Below are 19,243 nucleotides of genomic sequence, written 5' to 3' on the forward strand. Positions count from 1 at the left end.
CTGGTCGGGGCTTGAATTAGATCCGCACAGTTCCTATATTGAGGAGGACATTGAGAAAGAAGCACACGAATTTGTCCTCCACATGGCCTCGCCGGTTTATGTAAACAAAGATCCCAAAACAAAACTGCCCTTATATATGTTTGTATGAATACGATAAAATTGGCCACCTCTCTTATCCTATGAAGGAGTCTGAGGGAAGTGCTATGAGGGATGTTCTGTCGACTATTGGTCTTCAAAACAAGTATCAGTATATATGTGAAACAATCTATGTGTCTAATAAATACGCATTAACGTCAACTTAGAATGCTCGTCTAACAGCAGTGAATATTCTATAGAAATAATTTTGGTATGAACGTACTCATGACGCTGCAGAAACGCTCCGAATCTTAACAGTATACTTCTCTTCACCTTGGTGGTAGGCACACCCAAGAATGGCTTTAAAAATTACAAAAAAAAAAAAAAAAAAGTTTTGTTGTCCGTCTATTTCTTCATTTAGTCTTTTTTTTTTTGTCTTAACAAGATCTTGAATATTGCTGCGCGCGCAGCTGGCCCAGTAGGCAGCGCGCGCGTGGCCTAACGGTTATCGCGCTTGCCTTACACGCAGAAGGCCAGGGTTCGATTCCTGGGCGCGGCTTTTTGTTGACACTGTACTGTGATGTTCTGGTGAATTCGAGAACCGTCTTACTGATTCGAGGTTAGAATGTTCTACGCGCCGAACCTTCTACGCCGAACGATTCAGAAACGATCCAGCTAATGTGGCGAACTTGTGCCAACAATAAAAGGGTACAAAAGATAATAACAGAGCGTCGCGGGCGTCGAAGTCGGCGTAGCAGCAGAGTCAAATGCTGGGGCGAAACTGAGTCCGCTCGCCTTGCGGAATCCCTTATGTACCCTTATGGGTTTCTGGATCGTTCGGCGTAGAAGGTTCGGCGCGTAGAACATTCTAACCTCGAATCAGTAAGACGGTTCTCGAATTCACCAGAACATCACATTACAGTGTCAACAAAAATGTGTAGCCGCGCCCAGGAATCGAACCCTGGCCTTCTGCGTGTAAGGCAAGCGCGATAACCGTTAGGCCACGCGCGCGCTGCCTACTTGGCCAGCTGCGCGCGCGGCATTATTTCATATTTTTATCTTCAGAACGAGCTTTCACTAAAATACTGTGAGGAAAATCTTATTTCTAAGGAATTGCGAGACTACGGTTCTTTTTTTCAATTAAAAATATATTGTGACGCAATATATTATGAACTCGAAGGATCATTATATCAAGGTAAGAGAAAGCGAAATTGAGGACCTTTAGATCAATACGAAACAGAGAAGGTGACTGAGTTGAACAACAAGAGAGAGAGGTTAACTATTTTGCGTCTATACTTACAAATGTTCCCTTTTTACAGGATATGTATCTGGGTAATGAAATCATGACTTCAGAGGACTTGCATTGAACAGAGCAGTCATTAGGGGCCCACTGTTCAAAGCCCTAAAAATATTTGGGTAAGTTTTACTCCCGGAATCAACGTTGTTACGCATATGTTAGGCACTGGTGACAACACTTAAATTATCAATCAAGGTAAAAGCTATCGCACCTTTGCTTTACTAATATATATCAACCTGCGTGCAGTAACAATATAACGGAGTACCTCGACTTCATAACTCAATATAAACACTTTAAAGCGATGTTTTATTCGCAACTTGAAAGGTCTTTTGACAAAAGGTTTAGGTCCAGTTAAGCAGTTGTTGTCGACTTTGCCCAGTGATCCGCCAAACTTTGATTGTGAAAAACAAAACCTTCCAGTCTTATAATTAGGGTTCGGAGTTTTCGGTTTAAACCGATAAAAACCGATAAAAGTACGCCGAATCTATTTTCAGAAATTCGGTTTTAACCGAAAAAGGTCAGTTTGTAGGTTCGCCATTTTCGACTTAAACCAATAAAAAGCGATAAAAGTACGTCGATTTCATTTTCTAAAATTCAGTTTTAACCGGAAAAGGTCACTTTGGCCTTCCAGTCGTACCGCAGAGCCGTGGCCAAAAAGTGGAACGACAGTGCCGACCAAAACGTGTCCGAATGTATGGGATACACGAATGCCATCATGACGTTATGGTTTAATGTGCGCATCATCGATCGGAACTTGAAGTCCGAAATGCCCCATGACTTTCCCATGTACGGGCCTGTTTTCAAACTTGTTGTAAGGAAGACTGGATGCAAGCTCTGCATGTTGTGTTGTGCTTCAAAACGTCGCACCGTGTCTCTTTTGGCGGTCACAACTGGTTGATTGGCCGATTTTTGCTCAGGCAGCGCTTCATCCCCTCAGCCCGCCAGTGCCCAGTGTTAGCGTTGAGAGGGAATTCTCGAAGCTCAGGGTCATATTAACAAAAAAAAAAAAAAAAAGTGCGGATCAACGAAGCAAACCTGGGAAAGTACATGTGTGTGTACTATAATAAGAGCACGTAATCCCGATGCACAGAAGGTAAAGTTCCATGTGTATTGAGCATAGGGTTCATATCTGACTTGTTTGTACGTCCGTCTTTTTTTTGTTGTTTCTTTTACAGTTGCACACATTTGCCAAATAAAGTGTGGATATCTTTTTCAATATATCTGTGCAGTTATTCTTTGAGTGATCACAAATATCAAAGCTACAAGGATCGTCTGATCCGGTGTCCGTTAGTGTTTATTTTAATTCACCGAAAGAAGCCGATAAACTTTTTTGGGCATAAATATACACCGAAAAAAACCGAAAATTGAATTTTAAAATAAACACCGAAAAAAGTACGCCGAATTTTGAAATAATAGAAACCGAAAACGCGGAACCCTACTTATAATGTTATTATGACAGGGGTTATAAATAAACGCTGAAGCACCAGAAATACCCCGCGTTTATCCAAAAATCTTTTTGTCTTAGCCTCTTCTGAAACAAGCCTTACAAAACATCAATTTAGGCGGGAATAACACGAACGACTTTTAGAAGGTCTAGGACTCTAGGTGGTAGATGCCAAAATTTTCACACCTCAAATTACAACCTCTAGAAAAATTAGTATGACGTTATAAATGTATGTATTAGCTAAACTAGACGTACGACTACCGACGCATTCCGGCTTCTCCACCTTACCTCCCAGACAAGGCCGACCCTGCACCATCAAGGGCCTTGGGCGAACTACGGCCGACATAGATGCGAACTAACATAGCCACTTCGCGCTACTAAAGAGCCCGTCGTCTGTTCGCATCTTACCCGCTCCGTTACAGGAGAGCGCCCGCGAGGTTGCGCCACCAAAACATCTCGTCGCCAATAGTTCGCCCGTTAGTATTTAATTAGCATTCTATTTGAATTATTTATTTTATTTTCGTCGGGCAACGCTTGACGTGTCTTTATTTTTATATTTTAAACGTTTTGCATATTTATTAATAATTTCTGCTATAGTCCGTTACAGGGTAAGAAAAGTTTTTGAGGGAAAGGAAGGTTAAGAGGAGGAAGCAGACAGAATCCTGGAGAAAAGAGAAGGAAACCTCCTCCTCTCTTCATCGTTAAGTCGTCTTGCTCCTCCTCATCATTCCTTTCCCTTTCAAACTTTTCTTAACCTGTAACTGACTATAGCGAAGTACAGAATGCCCGCATGCGCATAAGGCATCCCGGCATGCTTCAGTTGAGTGAACCTATTTAACTTGAGTGAGCACTTGATTCTTAGATTCGTAGGTGAGCTTTTCTCCGCATAGGACAGTTTTGTGGTGAGCTTTTCTCCGATGAACTTTTCTCCGCTGAGCTTTTTACCGGTGAGCTTTTCTCCACCACTCCCAATGAATAAAATGTGTGAGGTCACGACTTCGCACAGTTACCTATTGATAGCGTAGCGATTGCGCTAAACCTTGTACCCTCGCGATTACTTCATCCTCGCAATCGAAGAGCAAAAAACCGAAAGCACTGCATACGCCCTTGTATATAAAGCAAAGGCACATAAACTTCCTATTAAAACATACCCCTACACGTTCCCTTCCTGAGTCCATTTAAAGTTGCCTTCATCATTCTGATAAACTTTTGGAGCACACAAGCTTGCCCAGTGCGCACGCATCAGAAGTCACTCTAAGCTTCTCTTAAACTAGCATAACAAATCATAAAGGACGTGTAATGTACGGACGACGCACTCTTCTCTCCGGTATTATCATAATTATCGAAGCAACTTTAAACATTTCAAGAAAATATGGATTACCCCGTGCATAGTGACACCGATTCTTCTTTTTGTCAAGACATCTATGATTCGAACATAAATTTCAGTCAGTTCACTGCAAATAAGAACTCACTTCGAATCCACGAGATCGGCACGCAGGATCTGCAGCTTCCTTCATCGAGCTTAAGCAGCCTCTTCTTGCCTTAGGGGTCGTTAAGACATCTGAAGAATCACCTTTAGATAACAGGCCTGAAACAACAAAACGTTAAGGGTAATATCAAAGCTTGTATTTTTTTTTATTTCAACACGTATATATATATATATATATATATATATATATATAGATATATATTTCTTCCTGCAATTTTTGAACGAACAAAGAAGACAAGTTTCGCAACGACAAACTTCAGTGTTTAACATATGCCTGCTTCGATGTGGAACACCCCAGAAGACTCAGAGTTGTGCCGTCGTTTCGCTTAAATTAAATATGTAGCTTATTCAAGGATTTCAAGTGCCGGAGTCTTAAAGAAAGAGTTGACTGCGACGACTTGAGGGGGGTGCCCGGAAAGAAAACATGCTGAACTTGATGCCGTGTGGTCCTTGAGTCTGTGAGGAAGGGCCGGGGGGGGGGGGGGGGGGGGGGGGTGAGAGCGCTTACCAGAGATTTAATATGTGTTCGAACCGAACACAAAAATTGCCGCAAATGGTAGCATGAACTTAGGAACCACCTGGAACCCACCACCCTCAAGGGGTGGTTCTCATTTGAACCCGTTCGCATCTCTACCTTCTCGTTTTTACCTTCTCATTTCAACCCAGCGCAAAACAACTTTCGCGTTTCTCCCTTTCTCATTTAAACCGTTCTCAAAACAAACTTTCTCATTTAAACCCTTCTCAAAGCGACTTTTCTCATTTTAACCTTTCTCATTTCAAATTTTCTCATAACATACTTTCTGCTTTTGACCATTGTCAGAAAGACTTTTCTCATTTTAACCTCTCTCATTTCGAACCCAAATTAATCCAACATCATGATCTCGCAATCTTTCTGCGGTGTTTATGGCGAATTCGGGTAATTAATTGCCTTCGAGCCCTTGCCTGTGCCACCGGCGACCAAAAACGCGCCAGCGGCGCATCACGTGACCCTCTCCACCCGAATGGAAAGCACAATGAACTGGCGTTTTTATTTGACTGAGCCGCGAGCGAGCTCTGTTAGCTTCTTCAATCATTCTATGGTACTATGAGCATGGTGCATACGCCAACAACATAAATTACGACTCTTTGAGATGTGTGTAAACAGAAGCGGCTTCACAAAACTTTTCAAAATATTGGCATTACCGTAGTCCGTACAGCTGACAGAATATTAAAATATAAAATCAATGAAAGGGCAGATGTATAAATCAGTGTGGTGCTGCCCGCACGCGCGTCAAATTTCAATAAACTTCGTTTGGATTTTCGATTAACTGTGGCCACGGAGGCTTGCCAGCGTAGCTTTCCATATTCTGTTTACTGTTAGCAGAGAGTTTTAGTAGATCGTTCCCATGACTCCGATAACGATACCCGATACTCCGCCACCGCCTCCCTTGCGCATGCATAGTATCGTCATCGGGGATATCGGGGGTATCGGAACGATCTACTAAAACTCTCTAGTACCTTTCTTGGAATCCTCTGTCTTCTCATTGCACCCACCCTCCTTGAAATTGTAATGCGTATTCAAGTTTCAAACTGCATCACTATGAATACTTTTTTACAGCGGTGTAATAACTTGTTATTACAGAGTTGTAAAATAAAGTGATGTATGATGCAGCCCGTGTCTCAGAGCAAACATACCTTGCTCAGGCTGGATAAATTCTTCCAAAAATGTTGACTTTCCTTTAAACATAAATTATCTTTCTCTTCGTTGTTTTTGCTGTCTTGTCTCAGAGCACAAAAGGGTGCCTGTCTCGATGGCTTCGTTTGCCACTCGAACCCGCTATTTGCCGCCTCAGCGAGCATTGTTTCGTTTGGTTCCCTATCCCGATTCGGATGTGACGATACCGGATACAGTCTGGCATACTAGCTGCCCGACCTCTTGGAGTTCGGGAAAACTTCTGCTGGTAAATTGCCGGTACACGCCTGAGAAGCGCAACCCGAAAAACTTGCAGCCGCCAGCCTTTGACCACGCGAACGCCATTGCCGAAGATATATATATATGGGAACACATTTTTTTAAGGGAAAATGACCACCCGAATCGGCCATTACAAGCAAAAACACACGACTACACAATGATCCATCTGCTCCACACGACGACATCTTAACGACATACAGCGACAGAAGAGAAATGAAGTACCGAATCTGCGCCAGCACTTTTGAAACCACGTCACCATGTGACCACGTAGCTACGTCAACAGACTCCGGGTGGCACGCAGGCATAAGGAAAATTGTTTCATGTGCTATGCAAGAGATGGTGGCGCTTCGCTTCATCTTCAACCTTCATCCTCAACTGTTTTTCCTTCTTTCCATACCTCACTACGGTGTTCAAATGACAACGGGTTCAAATGAGAAAGGGTCGAAACGCGAAAGGTTAAAACGCGAAAGCAGTTTTGCGAATGGGTTCAGACGAGAAGGGTTCAAATGAGAATGGGTACAAATGAGACGGGTATAAATAAGAAAGGGTCGAAACGCGAAAGGTTAAAACGAGAAGGGAGTTTTGCGAATGGGTTCAAACGAGAAGGGTTCAAATAAGAATGGGTTGTTTCGAGATACACCCGGCTTTCCGGATAGCTCCTTCGTTCACTCACAACCGGACCAGTTTTGTATTAACACAGGATATGTTTATCGGTTGGATTTCATGCAAAAGCGATACGCTGGTGTGTGACGAAAAAGCGTTACAGGCAGGCAAAGACAACATAAAGCATGCCCAGCCCTTAGCACTCAATACACAGGCAAAAAACGAAAATTCATAAATTATCAAATGCGATCCCATCTACGTATAATTAATTGTATCAGGCGATATTCACGAAGCGGCTCTGCGGTAGTCGCATTGTGCGGGCAGCATCCCGACGCCATCGCCCAGCGCCAGGATGGGGAGGTAAAAGGGAGCGCGAGAAGCGAAACTAAAGGGCAACTCAAGCTGCGGTTCATGCTGCAACATCATTGTCCAAAAAAAGAGTGTTATTAGTCACTTTCTCTTGCTTGTGGACACAGTGTCCTGTTAATTCTCTCGATAGCCTCTTCGTTTTCTTGTTTCCATTTCAGCAAAGCTTGCCTATTATCTTCACATGACTGCAAGTAGACAGCAGGATTAGTGGCAGGGTAGATATTTGGCCTAAAGATGCTTCAATTAAAATCACATATTTCCAAGTTTGAATCAAATATTATTTAAAAGAATGCCATAAAAGTGAAAATAAACTGAACATTCACAAAGTTACGAAACATGTATAGCCGTAAGACTAACTCGGCCTTCTAAAGCCGTAATCTTTGTTATAACCAATATTCTATTACCACTATCCGACAGCGCTTTGTTCGTGTGTCTTCCACTTTCCCTCGTCCTTTTTGCGCTGTTTTATTTAGTACGATATATTAGCTCTTTGCCAGTTCACGGATGATACCAAATTATTCAATATGAAAAGTTACAGCAGGAGCATGTAAGAAATAGCTACAAAACGCGGCTAAATAGGGCACAGGTTTTTCAAATAAAGCAAAATACTAATCCAGAATTTTGTAATCCAGATTGTCCCCCTACACTGTAAACTTTTTTACACCCTTAAAGGTGTAGTGGTACTCAAAACACCCTTTTAACACCCTGATTTTTAACGTGAAGGGTGTTAGAAGGGTATCCACACTACTGAAACACCCTTCTTACACCTTTAAATAATGAAAGGGGGTAAGAAGGGTGTTAGGAGGGTGCAAGAAAGGGATTAAGTAATGAAGGTACACCCCATGATGCCGCCAGGGGTGTAAGGGTGTTTGGAGTTTGATCATTGAAAACAATGCCGAGCAGTTTCAGATTAATGCCGACTGCGGCATTAATCTGAAAAACTACGATTCGATGAAGCCAATAAATAACAGTACTGTCATGGCGCTCGTCGTCTTTGTGAGTTTGCAATCACCGGCTAGACCAATCAGGCACAGTGATCCTTTCTGTGCTTGATTGGTCTAGCCGGCAGGAGCAAATGCACGAAGGCGACGAGTGCCATGACGATGCACCTTTGGTTCTGCTTGATTGACTCAGTGGGATCGTGGCGTTGTGTAACAGATAACTGGTTCTGTGGGTTCACCCTGAGTTTAGGAATTCGGAGCACACAGACCAGGCTGCTGTTTTGAACATTATATTATATTCATATGTTCGTCGGTGTGCTCGCTCACGATTGCATTCGTTGCCTCGAAGGATGGGCAAGCGATGAGTGGTCCCGTCGTTGGCTGCTGACTCGCAGGTGTCAGCAGGTGTCCCCAGCCGGTCTCCTTTCCGTGTTCTTGACTGCCATTATTCCTTTCGGGGGTTTCGCGTATTCGATACATCCGCATCCTCTTCGGTACCCGACTGTACCTCTTTTCTCTTACATCCCCAGAAAGCGAAGGCCTCAATGGTTAGCTCTCACCCTTCCCACGCGTTCTCTCCGTAGTCCCGCTACGCCGCTGTATACCTTTGGACTCCAAGGTCCGGTCGTTCGGCAGGAAACGCCACAAGGCGAGGGCGGCGAGACCAAGTCTCAAGAACTCGGTGGCGCCGCTCTGTTTTTCCGTGCGGGCACTTGTGGCCAACTGGAGAGGTTGCATTCCTTCCGGGTCTACTCGGCCCAAGTTAACCTCACAGGTGGCTGTGGTCGTACTTAATATTGACATAAGTATAGACATACTCGAAACCTGAAATGCCAATGTTACGTGTATGCTGCATTTCACGGGCATAAGAGCTAGTCAGGATGACACACATGTAAATGTACTATGTGAGCCAACACGCCTCTTTACAAACATGCCCGCGTTTGCTCACACCAGGTGAGGTCACTGCGCATTCGCAAAAACAATCTTCGCTCAAGGTAAATTTTCCGCTTATCCGCTCTGTGGTCAGCACCGCCGCCGCAGCGGCGTGACGCCAGAACCGCCGGATTGTGTATATACATATACAGCTTGAGTAATAAATAAAATAAATGAGTAATGCAAGTTCACTTAGTTACGATGCGTGCTTATAGGATTTGGTATAGATTCCCATTGCTGAAATGTCCTGTTCCTTGTTTCTGAGATTAAAAAAAAAAAAAAAGCCTCGCTTTTTTTGGTCTGATAAGAAATGCAGATTCATATTTACAAATTTTAAATTTTAGCGCGACTCCTAAAACCGAACAATGGAATATTAATTTGTAAAAATAATTGTCTTTTTCCGAAAACTAATTTGTATATTACAACATTAACTAAAATCTGATTTACGTAAAGAAACAGCGAACATTTCAGTATGATTGGGAGCAAATATTTCGAGGTAACTTTTCTACGGCGTGCTGTTTTAGGACAAAAAAAAAGCAAAAAAAAACAAACAAACAAAAAAACACACAACTAAAGCAATGAATACGATTAAATATATTAAAGAAACAAAAATATGGTTCAATAAAATAACACAAATATGTATCTATTTGGGTAGTGCACATGAACCTTGTGAAAGCACTCACAGCTTCTGAAACCAAGGGCGTGGCTTATATGTTCAGGCGTGTAACTTTGTGATGCGTTCTTCGGTGTACTTATATCGGAAAGTGTCGGAGAGATAATAGGATCTAAATAATATTTCGAAGCATCTCTCTATTATATTTTAGAGAACAGATAGATCACAAAAATTTGGGGTTCTCTGTTTATTATGATTTTTTTTATACTAAACAAAGCGATTTGAGGCACTTGCCAACACTGTGAAATCGTTTTTAGCGCAGAAAATAAAAATCGTTTGGATTATTGAATATAGACTGGTACAATCCCTTACATGAACTTGGTTATTAAACAACGCAGGCGAAAGCGTAAAAAAAAACCTCAATGCAAGCCGTCGGTTTAGCCTACGAGTGTTACCCGAATTAAACAATGAAAATGCAGCATTTAAACAAAAAAAAAAAAACACGAAAACCTCTCTTAAACTAAAAGTTTAAGTGGAATACCCATACAGACACTCCTTTCTTTTAGCTTTCGCTTTAACTTTAACTAAGTTTTAACCTAAAACAATATATTAAAAACAAATTTGTTGAAACGCGAATCAAGAAAAATGCAAACGAGCCCCCACCCAAGATATCGAAACCGAAACTACAGCAAATCTTTTTAGAAAGGGCAGGCGTAAGTCGTAGCCAATCCAGCCGAGTGCAGCTGTAGCTTCCACCATGGTAAGGAAAAACTAGCGCCACGAGGCGCTAGTGGCAGAAAGGCGAACATACGTCTGGTCGGAGATTAAAATCGGTCTCGAAAGGCTGCCAGATGGCGCCACCACTGCCGTTGGCGTGCGCCCTCCGTCCTCCTCCTCTCCTCCCCCCCCCCCCCCCCCCCCCCCCCCGGGTTCTTTTTTTTTTTTTTTTCTCTGGTTTGTTTGCTAGGCTGGTGCCGCGCCGACCGCTGTGAGCGGCCAGCACGGCACCGGTCTAGCAGACGAGCCGCGCGCGATATACTTCACAACAACTGCGCTTCGCGTGATATTACCAGTGCAATCAAACAGAAACAGCACGTTCATTGAAATGTATTTTTTTATTGAACCCCATTCAAATGAGTTGCGGTACTTCAAACACGCATCTACAAACTCCGTTGGCAGTCCACCGCCCTCAAAGGGGAACCAAGAACTGTAGTAGGCAGTAAACACAGTAAAGTTGTCAAACATGTAAAACGAAATTAATTACTTTAATGTACAAACTAAGAGAAAAGCACTTATCATCCAATTATCTAAATGACTCTATAAACAACTCGCACAAACTAAACTTCTGAATACCCAAACAAACAAATCAACACCGAAATAAAGGAAAAGGCTTGCAGGTGAGCTGCATAAGAATAAACGATGAATAAACCATAAACAAACTCGCTAATAGGCAATGCAATTAAGAAAGAAAGAACTACTGTTTTGGAGTGTCTACATCTCTGACTGTAGGTGCTTTATCGGTACTCTATCCTAACATATAAACACGAAGCTGTCAAATTAACTGAAGATTGCTCTGACAGCAACTCACCCAGAGGAAGTCCTTGCAGCAACGGATTCGTAACAAGAACGGTGGGGCACGCGTTTTTTCACAAACGAATCTTCCCAACTTGCAAACACGGTAGCACCGAAGTGCTCGCTGCACAAACAACGCTGGCGCAGCTTGCTCGTCGGCAAGCCGGGCAGGCTTCCAAAGTCCTGGCGATTTGCATACGCAATCCATTTCGATGCTCTGATGGAAAAGTCGAGTTTCGAACGCTGACAAAAAAAAAAAATTGATATAGAAGTTCACCTGTCGTCTGTTGGAAAGCGGAAGAATGAGCACTCCGAGGTTACTTCGCCGCGCTGTAGACTCCGTAATACGCCGTCATGAGGCACGCAAAACACTCGGCAGAATCTCTGTCAAATTAGAGACGTACATCTCTAATTATTATAAGCGCGCAGCAGCGTCGCACCACACTTTCGATTTTAGCACGCGCGGAACGGTTTGAAAGCTCGGAGTGACGAGCGAGCGCAAACAAAACAAAAAAGACAAAAACGGTCGTTTCCCTTCGCTCTTACTGATTGGTCGGAAGAGCCCAGAGTGCTTCGCTTTCGGTAGCGAAGATCATATACACGTCGCCTGCGCTGAAAATCATAGCGGCGAATATGAGCATAACAGTTTGGTCGGAGTCGGCTGGGTAGACTTACGAATCTGCTCTTTGGATGGACGTACAAGAGAGAAGCCAGCGACGCGGCGCCCCTATCGGCCCAACCGGGAACTCCGGAGCTGCATTCGGATGGCCAATCCCCGTTCTCATTAAAGATGGCTGCTTTCGGTTATTGCTGGAACCGCCGGAACTGCTACCGGAGACGCTTCCTCGTGTGGACGCAATTAAAGGTGAGAATATTTATGCAGCATGCTTGTAGAACATTCTTGATGTGTCCAGGTGTTCAGTAAGTGACTATTGATACCGCTTACACAGTATTCGACTTGTTTAACGCTTAAATGCGGTGGTAGCGAGTGTTATGTACCGGCTGGCTGGCTTCGGTTTTCTCCTTTGAGCCATAACCGCTAAAACTACCTTGGAGTGACGAAAGTGCTCCTGTTTTCTTTTTCGCATTTACGCCGTCGCCTCTTTTCTCACGAACTGTCGAAACTAAACAGTCTGGAAACATGATCGCTTCATCGGTGGGAAGCTGAAGCGGAGGTGTCTTTTTTTTTATTTTCTGCGTCATAAGTTTAAGCATCCATCCGAATCTGTGTATCGCTTTCGCGTCGTCGCTGTTTAACTATTAGTTAATGTTCTCAGCACCAGTTCTTAAATTGTCTTTGCTTGACAACAAATTCGGCGCAAAAACGAGGACAAGAGTGGGACAGAGGCACGGCGAAGTGTTTGTGTCCCTCTCGACCTCATCCGATGAGGTCATGAATTACTGACTAGCGCAATTATTAGCCCTTCGCTCCAAGCCCTATAATTTCTATAATTTTATTTTGAACATGAGATTTTGTGTTTCTTGACATGTGTTTCTTGGTATGATATGTGTTTCTCGGCACGGTGTTTTTTGGTTTGATGTGCGGGGCAAATGTTACCCTGCAGTAGGTATGGCGAACTGTACATACTTCGTAATTTTTCGCGGAGTCGTGATTATACGCCAGTCTCGTGTTTTCAGCTCTTATCATGTTACATAATTGGAAAACAAATAAAAAAATCGAACAAGTACCTGGGCCTTTCTTTTGCTACTGTGATAGCTATGAAATATAAAGTATTACTTAGAAGATCTAGACCAGTTTAGAGCACTAACCCAAGTAAAGGCATGCATGTGTTACAAAAACCGAATAGTTTTCGGATCAGCTATATTCAGTGATCAGCTATATCCAATGTTTTGCACTGAATATAGCTGATCTTGAATCTTTTTCGTTTTGCTATGGACCGAGTCTATCTGCTGTAAACGTGGCTGTTAGGATTGTTCGAAAGCTCAAATGGCTGACTAACGGGCATTAAGTCTTGTAAATTCATTTAGTGTGTTGATTGCTGTATGCGAAATTTTTATTATTCATTATATGCAAATGTTATTGGAATTAAAAAAAAAATCAGAAGAAGGTGCTATAGCCGCTGCACTGGGCTATTGTTAATGTTGATGAAAGTAAACTTCACAATTCGAATGAAAAATCATTTGTTATTTGGCACTTTTTGAGTTTTTTTTTTATTACAGTATTACCTGCATTGAAAAGTGTATGGATGATTTAATGCCGGACAGGCCTTTCAGATATTTTAAATAAATAAATAAATAAATCTTAATACTCCAGAATTCATGGGTCATGCTGATCCGCCAAAAGTTCAAAAATGAGAGACGGAAGCTGGAGACTGACCGTGTGGGCGCAAACCGACCAAGGTTCGGCAGCGGTGGGAAACAAGCAAGGGCGGCAGTCGACGCCGCATCAATGGAGTTATAGCGGGGCAAAGTTGGCGCAACACTGGTCGGTGATTCAAAGCTCAGTGTAACGCACATGTGTTTTTTTAATAAAATTACAATAATCGTCCTTGTTTAATCCATATGCAATCCCAAGGCTTGGCTCTCAGCGGAGAAGACGAATACAGTCTCACATAGCATGAGGCCTTGTTAGTCACGAAGTGGACCAAACCGAACCCCGACAGACAGCAAATGTGCTGCTGGCTTGAGTTGTCGCATTCCGCAAGGGTCAAGCTTGTGCAAGTTAAAAATTGCTGGAGCTATAGACAAGTATCCCTATCTCAGGGACATTGAATGGGTGAGTAGTTTCTTTTGTACGCAATTTGTAGAAGGGCTGTACTTAGAAGAACCAGCTTAGACAAAGCTGCTCTTTTTGTAAGCTGCAATTTTACGAACGTGTTCTCTGAAAACCATAGACATTTTTTTTTCACTGAAACAATTTAACATACATAAGATAATTTAACCCCAAAACTGAAAAAAAAACAAGGATGACAATACTCAAGGGCTGTGTTGTGTCGTCCTTCTTTTTTCCCCAGTCTCTCAGTTTTGTCCTAAAATATGTTCATCCGTCACCAGCTAGTTTGTGTCCTATGTCTTTGTTCATAAAACATTTGTGAAAACTTTAAATCAGGGGCACAAAGTGCTTCAGCAAATTTCTTTTAGGTTAATATTGGCACAAGCTGTCGCTTAACGGTTTCTGACATACTACGAAATTACTCCTCAGAATTAATGTTTTGCATAATTTGTTCAGTCAAACACCATTTTAATTATGACGTTTCTGTCTTTAATAATACCGAAAGTAACTAGCCTGAACCAAGGTTGATCATTGTTTTACATTTCGGAGCTGCACTATATCTATTAACAATCTACTTCAGTAGTACAGTGCAACCTTTAAAGAGATACTTCAACGAAATCTGAAATATATCCGTCGTGTTCAAAAATAGGTTGAATACGATCCTTAATATCCGTAAATGACAATTGCACAATTGTATTTTGAGCCCGGTGGCTGTATTTTTTGTTATAAATGCCCCACTCTAGCAAACGCTCGGAGAAGGCTCAGCTTCGAGCACGTGACGTCCGATGGAATCGTGACGTAGGTCGTCTTGGGACGATCAAAGCTGCGGCGAGGCTGACGTCGAGGGGATGGCCTAGTCATCCCCGCCACCGAAGCGGCTGCTTTTGTACGAATTTTGAGTGACGGGTTAATCTTCTGTAATCTTGTAGGGGACAAAAGGTACATCTGGAACACACAAAAGGAATTCCCGGAAAGACGTGAGTTCTTCCTTCACCTCTTCTCTCGTCGTGGCCGGAGGCGAGACACTCACCGTTACTAGCTGTGAAGGTTCCTGGACGGGCATTACAAACGATGCGTTAGCGACATCCACCAGGGACTCTATGCAAATCGTTTCATTCGTTTTAAAATTCCTTTTCGTGACTTTTTTAACGAGATATTGGTGTGTTTGATGTGATACTGCTCCTATGAACACATATAGACCATAAAATAAGCGCCGAAATTTCGTTGTAGTATCCCTTTAACGTCCGCAAGTTCCATATTGCCGAAATATTCACGAAGCCAATAATTTGCGTAATTTGAAGGTACATGCATGTCTTCAGTCTAATTTTCAAATTCCAATTTTTATACTCATAGGTTAGCGGTCATGATTATGTCTGTCATCACATTTGTAAAACAAATTGAGGGCACGAAGTAAAGAACTCTATGGTAGTTGTGCTACACAACAGAATGCTTCAAATGTGTTAGTGGGCTAATAAAAGACATTTAATAACGAGGTGAAAAAAACATTAAGAATTTCACTGTCCTTACAGATGCATGTGTTTTATTCAAACGCTCATAATGTTTCAGTTCCTTGAGGATTTCAAGCAACTTCTGAAGGAAGATGGGAATCAAGCGGTCGAGGCGGCGTTTAATAAGATTGTGAAACTTGCTCTAAGAGGAGACCAAGAGGCTACAAAAAAAGACCTGAAGCCTTTACTTGAAGTTGACCCGCCAGGAACCGGTGCAAGACGCAAGAAACGTAAGTGATGATTCGTGTATAGGAATAAAGGGCATACCTATGATCTGCTCAAAGCAGTACTATACCGCTTTGAGCATAACATATACCAACAGAAGGATGGTATGTTACCGTGTATGTTTAAAAATGCGCAGATATTCAGATTAGTGTTGACATGATGTGCCTTCTCTATTGGATATCTTTGCTATTAAGGTTAATCGATGTGTGTTTTTGTAGAACGCACCATCTGTTGGGATACTATTTTCAACACACCGTTTTTCTCATCAGTTTTTATTGTGCACTTCTTTTAAAATGTTGCCTATTTTACTGTTAGCTTGTATAGTGTAAATTACTGTGCAAATTAAATGGATGCAGCTTAATTTACATATTAATTGTTTAAATTAAATAGTGTGCCATCAATTTAATCTGAATAGTCAAACAAAACACAGCAGTGCTACGGTACGAATGGTTGTATTTAATATAACTTTTTTATGTGCATTGCGGACTAATCGTTCCCTTAGACACAGATGGAAGTGCGAAGCATTTTTTTTTTATTTTCATAAAATAGGAGTGTTGTGTGCAAAGAGCAGGCAGGTGTTTAAAGATTTGTGAATAGTGCAGGATATTTCTGTCACGGGAAATGCTTTCCTGGATTCAGGGCTTAAATTTATTCGAAGAGAAAGTTTGGAATGAAGGTACCTCTTCTGTTATAGTCATTTCACATGCTTGTTCTGGTTTCTATGTATCCATTTAATTTCAGTGCTCCTTCAAAGTAAGTAAGACCAAGCAAGGTTTTGTAACAGTATGCGAGTAATGTGCATTGAGCTACATCACAGGTGCTGCTGCACATGCATTTCTCGAATGGTGCAAGCTAAGTGTAAATGTGTGTACTTCAGTTTAAAAAAAAAAGAGAAAGCTCCGAGGACAGAAAGAAGAGTTCCCTTAATTTAAAAATATTCCATATTTGGGCACAATAATTTATGCAGCATATAAGTGTTTGGACGAAGCGTACCTGGAAGATATATTTTGCTTACAAAAATGTATAATATCAAAGTCAGCTTGTTAAGTTCTTGAATCTTAAACGTACCATGGAGCACCAAGCATGCATTCATTTCACAATAAGCGCCCACCAGCTACATCTGAAATGTTTCGAAGCTAAGTACATGAGACGCTCCTTTGTGTTATCAGCTTCTCCAAACACGTCGCTGCAAAGTGGTTGAAGACCGCCATGTCATGTACTAACAAATGCATATCCTCCCGTTTTTCAAGAAAATCACCGAATATTAAATGGACGCTTGCTCAATGTTTTACAGATTGTCATTTCTGAAGGACAGCAGTGCCTGTCTTCGTCCAACACATTTGTTTATCTTTTAGAGCAGACGTAAGATTTTGTACCTTTCTCAGCCTTATTTACATTAGTCAAAGCGAAGAAACTGATTCCCCATAAATAGTTGCAAGCAAGGCACTTAGTCACCACCATGTCTGCACATGTGAGCAGGTTTTGCAATTAGATGCCTGTCTAAGTTACCTTCGCTCACACCCTGGATGCGCTTGCACTCATGGGGCACCAGCTGGATGCCACGCCTGCAATCGTCTTTCGGAAGGTTTGAGGAAAAGAAATCTTATTTTTAAGGTCATTCATTAAAAAATGCACTCTTACAATATTGATGAATGCGTCGGTTTCACTTGCATGCCATGGGCTTTTTAAAACCTTGCTCTCCTTTATTATCGTGTTTTGGACGTGCAATGTATTTGTTTCCAATTTAGCACGAATGACATATGGCTTAGTTTTATTATGCGTTTCTGTTGCAGACGTTCAGGCCGTACGTGCTGTGGAACTCCTGGCAAGAGTACTTAAGCAACCTAGTGCAACTCACATGATGTTTTTGCCTTCGGTAAGCTTTTACTTAAAAGCCGTCATTTTAGAACATTGTATGTGTTGCACAAAATGATATATAAGGGGTAATATACTTCGGTCATTAGAACGAAATTGTAAGTATGTGTAAGGCCCCCATGCAGTTTCCAGTTTCCCATGGTCACATAAAAAAGGAAAAAAAAGAAAATGAACAGACTCTAATGTTGCTTGATTGTGGTGTAACTACTGAAAATCCTTTTTGACATTGTTAGGTCTAGCGGCACCCCATGCAAAGGCCATTTTTACCATCCTCAAGAATATCTCACAAAGTTTTTGCAGCAAAAAAAAAACCTACAGGCTTATAATGAAATATTTCTAACAGGAAATCAGATGTCTAACAGTCCTTTACAGTGAGCCAAAATAATATTTTAAAATGCGAATATATTTTCATAATTGGGATTTCAGCATAGATACTTCATCATACTACAACTGCAATTATTTTTCAACAGACATACCTATGAAAGAAAACAAAAAGCATTCACTCATCTCAACAGAAATAACAGCCGATATTTAAGTATTGAGTACTAGTCAAAGCTCCTTTATGTGGCCAACTTGTGTTCACATCACAAACGAACTTGAGTCAGCCAGAAAATTCTGCCTTTTTAAATAGATATACAGGTCTACACCATGCGACTGCGAACTGTATATCTAAAATTCTGTGTTTCATTTCTTTTTTAGGAGGCAGAAAAGCCACTTACCCCTTGCATCGTATTTGCGGGCCCGAGTTTCAGAGGCCGAAGCACTCTTCCTCTACATCGAGAAAAGTCGACTGTTGCGCGTCACAGATGCAGTGAAAGGGACCACAGCAATCATGAAAGCCCAGTGGATGTTTAAGGTACAACAGAAAATCGTTTAATATTTCTTGTGTTTGGGAACACCTATTTTAAGGGGTTCCGATTTCAAGGCCGAGGAGCATCGCCCAACGCTTTATTGCGAAAAACAAGTCGTCGTTAACTGCCTAACTCTGTTTCAGGATGTTTCATTTTAATTTGAGCAGATCTTTCTTTAAAGATTGGGTGAGCGATACATATAGCGGGTGTTTCAGCAAAGACTGACAAAAATTCCTAAAATTAGTGTAATCAAGGTAAAAGTGTAATTTCCTCGGGACAGCATTACTCTTGGTGGCAGACGTCAGAAAATATGCGATACTTACTAATTAGTGCGGTACTTCATGACATATAACTAATTAACTATTAATTATTCATTAATTGTCCCTCTTGCGCGAGTGCGAACACCACGCTCTATAGGGAGCATGGACATTGAATGAGCTCGTGCTTGTATACGCCGAGGAAGCTACGCGTGGTAAGCTACAAACACTCGACGCTGGGAGTTTTAGCATACTGAAAGGTTGTATATGCAAGACGCTCAAATTAAAAGAGTATTCAACTTTCATATACACTTTTTTTGTCTTTATTCCTTAGTGGATGCATGCATGAGGCAACCACTTAGTTAAGCAAGAATACATGAAGTGCTTTCGAAGGTTTTCAGCAGCACAAACATGTTTTAATTGTGACACTGTAAACATTACAAGTAACATAAACATCATACGGCCAGACATTGGATGTTAAGGAATGTATCTAAAAGTATGAACAT

At 41.8% G+C, this 19,243-nt stretch overlaps 1 pseudogene; it reads left to right on the forward strand.

Annotated features, from left to right (window-relative positions):
* Positions 1–12,077: 12,077 nt before the first annotated feature.
* On the forward strand, positions 12,078–18,811 carry LOC120843009 (annotated as a pseudogene).
* Positions 18,812–19,243: the final 432 nt, after the last annotated feature.

The sequence above is a fragment of the Ixodes scapularis genome, unplaced genomic scaffold, assembly GCF_016920785.2.
Source record: "Ixodes scapularis isolate PalLabHiFi unplaced genomic scaffold, ASM1692078v2 ptg000324l_1___fragment_2___debris__unscaffolded, whole genome shotgun sequence".
Taxonomy (NCBI): Eukaryota; Metazoa; Arthropoda; class Arachnida; order Ixodida; family Ixodidae; genus Ixodes; species Ixodes scapularis.